Raw genomic sequence first — 7131 nt, 5'->3', positions numbered from 1 at the left:
TGAGTTCCTTGCTCGAAACATGATCCACAAAGTGTATAATCAGGCAAGTCCTAAAAAAAATTTCAACCAATTGGAGTGGTGCCCTAGAAATGGAATTCTTGGAAATTTTCATCATATTGACTAAGCTTATTCTAATGCAAGGTTGTGATTTAGAAAACTAAAAAAAATTTTCCTAGTTTTACCCCTTTTCCAATCAAAGCATATTTCATATGCAAAGGGGATCAACTAGGTTTCAACAATTCACAATATTTTTCCAATTCACAACCAAAAGGGCTAAAACAACTATATAATAAAAATCCAACCAAAATATGGAATGTATACAATCTAAGGTGCAAAATGTGATGACTAAGATGAAGTAATCCCAGAATAACAAATATATACAATAGTCTCAAAGTGATCTCAAAGATAAAGTGCAAAATGAAATAAAGTAGCAGAAACTAGAAAATAAATATCCGAAAGTTCACCACACAAATCCTATCCACCAGTCACGAACGGTGACCTCCCCACACTTTAGGATGAAGCATCGTCCTCGATGCTACTGCTGAAGCACGGGCTGGGGATCAACAGGCGCGCTGGGCTGTGGCTCAGGTTCAGGCTGTGGCTGTGGCTGTGAGTCCTCAAGGGGCTGCGGAACCACTGTGGTGGCCTGTGTCTCTGGGGGTGCCTCCTGCTGAGTTGGCTCCTCAACATGCTCCTCCTCCTAATCCTGCTCATCAGAGGCGGAAGAGTCTGGGAGCGGAGGTAGCTCAATGCCCTGTGATACAAACACCTGGTCTATGCGATCGAGACATCGCATGATACGATGCTCGCTGATCTCCATGAAGCGAAACAGGCACTGCACTAACATGTATGTCGGCTCAGGTGCTGGCGGTGGTGGCAAGGGTGCTGCAGCTGCGGAAGCCGAGGAGGGTCCTACTGCTGCTGCGGAGGATGAAGGCTGAGCTACCTCCACCACTACTCTAGCTCGAGAACAGCGTCTGGGTGGAGGCTTCTCGTGCACCCACCCACCCCACGGAATAGTAACCTCCTTGTCGTCGTCATCTAGGGGTGGTAGTGTCACGTCATCATCCTCCCATGGGACATCGGCTAGCTCAATCATGCTGGTGACCAATGTAGGAAATGGTAGTAGGCCACGGATGTGCGTGCGCCACATGCTCTGCTTGATCAACCGGGGAAAGTCTACCTCTTTCCCCTCCATGACACAGCCAATCAAAACTAGCATATCTATCAGAATCTCTGAAAAGTGAGTGGTGGACAGGACATAATGGGCGAATATATGCTGCCAAGTCTTAGCCTCTCTCGATAGATAGGTGAATAGCATCCCCTTGGACTTCTTGTTACCAGAATCCATCACCCAAGGGGCGTCCGATGTGGCAATCACGTGCTTCAACACCTCATAATCAAAGGTCATGTAGTGGATAGCTATTTCTGCCTACTGATAGGCGCATGCGTTATCAGTACGAGGTCGGCAAAGCAATGCCTCCCCAATAGCTGCCTCAGTAATCAAGATCTCCTACCCCGCAGGTGGACTAAATCAAGAGTGTCACGAAAGAAGTTACAGTAGAACTCTTTCACCTACGAAGTGTTTATCCTCCCCAAATCCCTATAAACAAAGTCCAAGCCCAATTCCAGAATACGGGTATTGATGGCGCGTCTCACGTCGTTGGGAAGGACCAGTTTCTTTTCAATGTTCAGATTCGTCTTCCGATATTTGGGGAAGCGAAGCTAACAGTAGAGATTGGAAAACTTGGTTGGGTTGTTGGATGGTAACAATTGATTCTCTTTTTCCACGTCATTCAGCGAATTCTTAGCATAGTTGGCATAAGAGGAAGGGGTAGAGGCTTTGGAACGCTTCCTCTTCTTTGAGGTAGTAGCTATGGCTTTTCCTTTATCTGATATCTTGAAAACAGCTGTGATATGATATAAGCAACTAGCCAAGTAGATGTATAGCACTCAAGGTAAGACATACTCATGAAGTGAGTGAAGAAAAGAGAATTCTTGGAATGCAAGTAACAAAATTCATAGTCCAAACTAAGTCGCAAACCGAGAATTCAAACCATAATTGCACAATGCTTTGTGTATTAAGCTCATGAAACATCATACCCAAAATAATGATCAAAAGAGTTAAGTTGAAAAACAAAAGCAAAGTTAGTTTGTTAAACAAGTTAGAAGTTAGAAAAATGGTTCAAAAGTTAGTGGTATGACGGTTACTGGCTCAATTAAAAGAAGTGCACAAGTATGGAAGGTAAGCATACTCAAAATCATGAGGGACATTTAGTCATTGATGATGAAATATGAAAATTTTGCACAAAAGCATGTATATGGAAAGCAAATCATCAGTTAATGTCATGGTCAAAAGGGTTTTGCAATAGTTGGTATTGAAAAAGTGAAGTATGCACTAATGTAACCAAAAGCACTTAAAAACAGTTTTGAACCAAGAAGGGTTATACTAGTGAGATCCACCAATTATTGCAATTAAATGAACCTTATGGAGGAAAATGACAAGTTAAAGTCAAGTTGGAAGTTCAGTACGATTGAAAAGGCAATTGACTCAACTTGGAGGGTGAAGACACAAAAGGTTCAAGTTGATGAGTTAGGTAAGGGATTGTTTGTCACAGAAATCCGACAAGAAACTCCTTGAACTAACCAATCCATTGCATATCGCGGGAAATACAAGTAAGCACGGAAATGCCAACCATAGCAACCTAGGAATTGAACTTGTTGAAGTCAGGCAAAACTTACTTCAAAAAGTGCCAAGTTCAAGCCTTAGGTTGTAAGTTAAGAACAAAACAATTTTATAGAAAATTGGGCAGCATTCCAGCAGTAAATTGGATGTTCCCGGATAGCATAAAGCAGCAAAAACAGGTATATGAATCCAAAAATGCACAAGCATGACATGAGCATGGATCACGCATAGTAGGGCAGTACCAAACACAGTCAGATAATGAATTTCAGCAAGCAGCAGTCAAGATCAACACAGCAGCGAAACAGAATCATACAAACAGAGCATGTCACTCATTATTCAGCATGTAACATTTGAACAAGTAAACACAAACAGCGCAGTTATCAGGCCTAGAATCATCTAACCACATCCTAACTACCTAACAGCATGCATCTCTAAGCTAACCTAACAAACAGATTATTCAACTAATTAATCTACTCTAATCATATCAGAATTAATGAAAATAGTAGAGAAACAGAGCAGAAGCAGGGCGTGACCTGGAGTGCAGAAGCAGAAAGTGAAGAGATTGAAAATGGAAAAGAGGGAGTAGCAAAACTGTGGCGCTGCCCAGGAATGGTGGCGGCGCAGTGGAGCTCGCGGTGGCGCTCAATGGCAGAGAGTAGCGAGAGGGGGACGGTGAGAGAGACAAGTGAGAAGAGAGGGGGGCGAAAGGGCGAGGAAAGAAGAAATGGCCGAGGGAAGGAGAATGGGTTGAGGGCGAAGGCTCGCCGGCGACAATGGTTGTCGCGGCGGTTACTAGTGGTTGCAGTAGAGAGAAGTGGAGCAGTGAGAGTGAGAACCGGTGAGGGCGAAAGAAAAACAAAGGGAAGAGAGGGTTGTGGTAGCCGGCGGCGGAATGTAGTCAACGGGCTGGTGGTGGTTGAGGTCGCTGGCTGGTTCAGGGGTTTACGAAAGAGAGGAGTAGAGGGAACGATGAGGAGAAGAGAGAAGGAGTGCGCGACTGCGCTAGGGCTTTCGCGTCCCTGCGGGTTAGTAAATTTTGAATCCACGCATGCGCGAACCGTGCGCGTCCGCGTGGATGGGAGATTAAGGAAGTAGCGCGAGAGCGTCACATGCGCCTGCGCGTGGATGGGAGATGTGGGAATGGGCGCGGACGCGTACAGTGCGCGTCCGTGCGGGTGAGTTGGACCAGAGGCACAAAAGTGGCCCAGAGTTGGAATAACTCTCGGGTCTTTGGCCTGGGTGATGCAAAAATGCATCGACGCGCGCGCACTCTACGCGTCCGTGTGGATGAGTTGATCAATGATGGGGCGCGGAGGCGCCAAGTGCGCCTACGCACAGGTAGGGAAACGCAAGGGGCGCGGACGCGTCACGTACGCATCCGCATGGCTTAAGGCCCAGAGTTGGCCCAAAAGTGGCACAACTCTCTGGTCCTTGGCCCTGAAAGTGCGAAATGCACAGCCGGCACGCGCGCACTGTGCGCTTGCGTGTGCTTGGCTTTTTTTTAAGCACCAAGAAGAGCTCATAATCCTCCCAACCTCTCTAAAACCAGATAAAATGTAAAATCAAACATATTTTTGAATTTTGGGAATTTTTCAAGCAATTTGAGGAAACTTGCAATCCAAGCAAAAACTCAAATTCAAAGAATCATCCCTAATTAAGGCATAGAGTGTATAAACAACTTAGCAAGCAAGGCAAAATATACTAAGGGGGTAAGAAAGCTATATACAATGGAACCCAATTCATTCATTCATTATATCTACAAGAGAATGGAAAGAGTTTACCATGGTGGGGTGTCTCCCACCAAGTACTTTTAGTTTAAGTCCTTAAGTTGGACATTTGGAAGGCTCCTTGTCAAGGTGGTTTATGTTTGTATCCATCCTTGAATCTCTAAGAGTGCTTGTCATTCAATCGGTCGTCATAAGTCCAACCATCTTTACCAAGCATGGGTGAGGTTCTTTCCAAGATATGAGCTCCCAAAATTGGTTTTCATGTTGTGATCCAGGGTCCCATATCTTATCTTCGCACCCATCTTCTAGTTGATCGCCTTGATTCTGTCCGGGTGACAAGAAAGCCGAATTCTCATGAAACCACCAAACTACCCTCCTAGACTCATTTAATTGAGCACTACACCAATTCATGCTCTTCAATTTTGAGCTTCCAACCATAATGAGTCTAGATTTACAACGCCAACCACTAGACATCCTCCTCTTTCGCTTAATTCCACAAAGCGCCCTAAGTTGGCCATTCGTTTCAAGCAAACCAAATTCAAGTGGGATAATAAAGCTAAGAGTTAAAAGTTTTACCCACTCAAATGAAGGATTGGATGACAACCTAGGTGGAGGGGTTCCCAATGATCTTGATAAAGCACGCTCCACTCCCGTCAATCCTCTTCTAGAGGCTACCATCACTTGGTAAGGTTTTTCAAGTTCTACCTCTTGCCAAGCTTCGTCAAGTTCACATTCTTCTTCACCAATTTCTTCTATTTCTTCCCCATCACTCTCATCATAGATAGGAGGTCTAGTGAAGTCTACTTTATCATCAAGTCCAAGCATATTGGGGAAGGACTCTTCAAACTCGAAAGTGTCATATGTTAATGCGGAATCATCATATACAAGGGAGCTTGTTGCTTGGAACACTTTTTCCAATTCTTCTCTCACAATAGGCCTTGGAGGTTGCACATCCTCCTCAACATTACTTTCTAGCCCACTGGGAGAAGGCTCAACAAGATCGTCAAGGGGATTGATCAATGTGGGCAAAAAATCACTAATGATGGAATCCACTTCTTGATCAATTTCCTTCAACTCTCTGTCTACTTCTGCAACATCACTTTCCTCTTTAACATCCCTTCCAGACTCCGTGGAAGAGGGCTCTTCAACTTGAGATTCCTTTATGTGCTCCACATATCCTAAACATCCACCCACTACTTCCTTTCGCTCACTAATCTCTTCCTCCTCCTCTTGTTGCACTTCTTGCTTTAACTCCTCTTTCTCTCCATAGAGCTTCAAGTTCACTCCCTCACTAGGCTCCTTGATTGTTTCTCCACATTCGACAATGGGAGTACTTAGGATGCATGAGCTTAGGTGGTATGTTAGGTGACTTACGGCTTCTACCATGCTAGCCTTCCTTGCTCTTAACTCCTTAAACTTATTTTCATCCTCCCCTTGACGCCTTAAGATACGAGATTCAAGGTCTCTCAGTTCTAACATAAGGGTTTCATCGGGAGGTGGTGGTGGAAGAGAGATTTCATTATTTGAGGAAAGGTTGTTGTAATTGGAAGGTGGTTCATATTGGTAAAATTCTTGAGGTGGTGTGTGTGGACTTTGTGGTTTATGGGAGTATTGGTGTTGGAATGGTGGTGGCTCTAGATATGGTTCATATGGTGGTTGGTATAGTGGGTATGGGTTAGGGTCATATGGAGGTGAATGGTGGTGTGAGGCATGTGAGTATGGTGGAGGGCTATATTGAGGAGGGGGTTCATTTGCATATGATGATTGTGGTTGACAACCACAATGAGGGTCATCACACATATTGGATTGGTATGCATTAGGATTAGGATTATACCCCCAAGAGTTCGGAGGAGGTTGTTGCCAAGAACGTTGTCCACAAGCTTGGGGCTCCTCCCATCCTTGATTCCCAAATCCTTGATGCATATCCTCATTGAAGCTTCCATTTCCTACAACATAGTTAAAACCACAATCATAGCCAAAAGGATGAGAATTCATAGTGTCAAGAGAAAATAATAAAAAAAAAACAAAAGCTAACAAGAAATAAAGGAAACTAAGTTCTACAACTAGCAAAACCAACAAGCAAACCAAAAATCAAGCTATTCACAATATATACAGTAGCCAATAACATAGCACCATTGCGATCCCCGGCAACGGCGCCATTAATTTGATTGCAAAAATTGTTGTCGGTCTAGATTTTCTTCCTAAAGAAAGGAATTACTTCGTTGTAAGCATAGCTCCAGACCAACAAACAACTCTCACATCAAATTAAAATATGATTTTGTCACAAGTACAAACCCCAATGAAAATTAACCGAAGTATTTAGACTCCGGGTCGTCTCACAAGGGATCGCAATGAAGTGGTCAATTATTGGCTATAAATGGGCAAGGGGGTTTTGGGTTATAAGATGAACAAGAAAAAGTAGATTAAGCAAGTAATTAAAGAAAGCAAGATAAAGAACTCTTGGCTAAGACTTAGGTAATTGAGATCACTATCCTTGTCAACAATTCAAATATTGATAATTAAGAGGAACCGAGCTCATTAAGTCTACTCACTAAAGCCTTAAGTATGTAATGACTACTCCTAGGCTTGGAGCACATCAAATGGCTTGATCAACATCAATCCATAAGTTCCAATCTAGCTACTAATCAACTAGTAGTAGGGTAGAGTCAATGGTTATCAATTTGATCCCCAAGGTTCTGGAATTACCGATTCAATGAA

Source organism: Arachis hypogaea, chromosome 15 (genome assembly GCF_003086295.3).
Source record: "Arachis hypogaea cultivar Tifrunner chromosome 15, arahy.Tifrunner.gnm2.J5K5, whole genome shotgun sequence".
Classification (NCBI taxonomy): Eukaryota; Viridiplantae; Streptophyta; class Magnoliopsida; order Fabales; family Fabaceae; genus Arachis; species Arachis hypogaea.
The sequence above is the reverse complement of the archived record's forward strand: the minus strand, read 5'-3'. Positions refer to the sequence as shown.